The sequence below is a fragment of the Dendroctonus ponderosae genome, unplaced genomic scaffold, assembly GCF_020466585.1.
Source record: "Dendroctonus ponderosae isolate FM_Combo_2020 unplaced genomic scaffold, Dpon_F_20191213v2 Dpon_F_20191213_2, whole genome shotgun sequence".
NCBI classification, from domain to species: Eukaryota; Metazoa; Arthropoda; class Insecta; order Coleoptera; family Curculionidae; genus Dendroctonus; species Dendroctonus ponderosae.
Genome location: NW_026018165.1, coordinates 13,278,392 through 13,278,747, shown reverse-complemented (window position 1 = coordinate 13,278,747; position 356 = coordinate 13,278,392).

Below are 356 nucleotides of genomic sequence, written 5' to 3'. Positions count from 1 at the left end.
TTAATATAGCCAGCTCGCAATAGAAACAGTTTATGATCTCAATGGTAAATCGTAATCAAACGGAACGCACTTTAAATAGCGAGTTCCTCAAAATATTTTTACATAAACGTGAAATATAGACGTAATCGTTACGAGCAATATGTAGTAGACCACAAAAGCAGCTTGATGGGAGTTGAATCAAGGAATAGTTGCAAGAAAAGTACAAATCTTTAGGTTATTATGAGCTTTAAAAGAATTTAGAACGAATTTATAATGATACTACTGGCAGTTAAACGCTAATATCCATCAGTTCAGCTCCCAGGCTTGAAAAATTTGATGCGTTTCAATCTGAACAGTATATGTTCAAACTTCGTCTT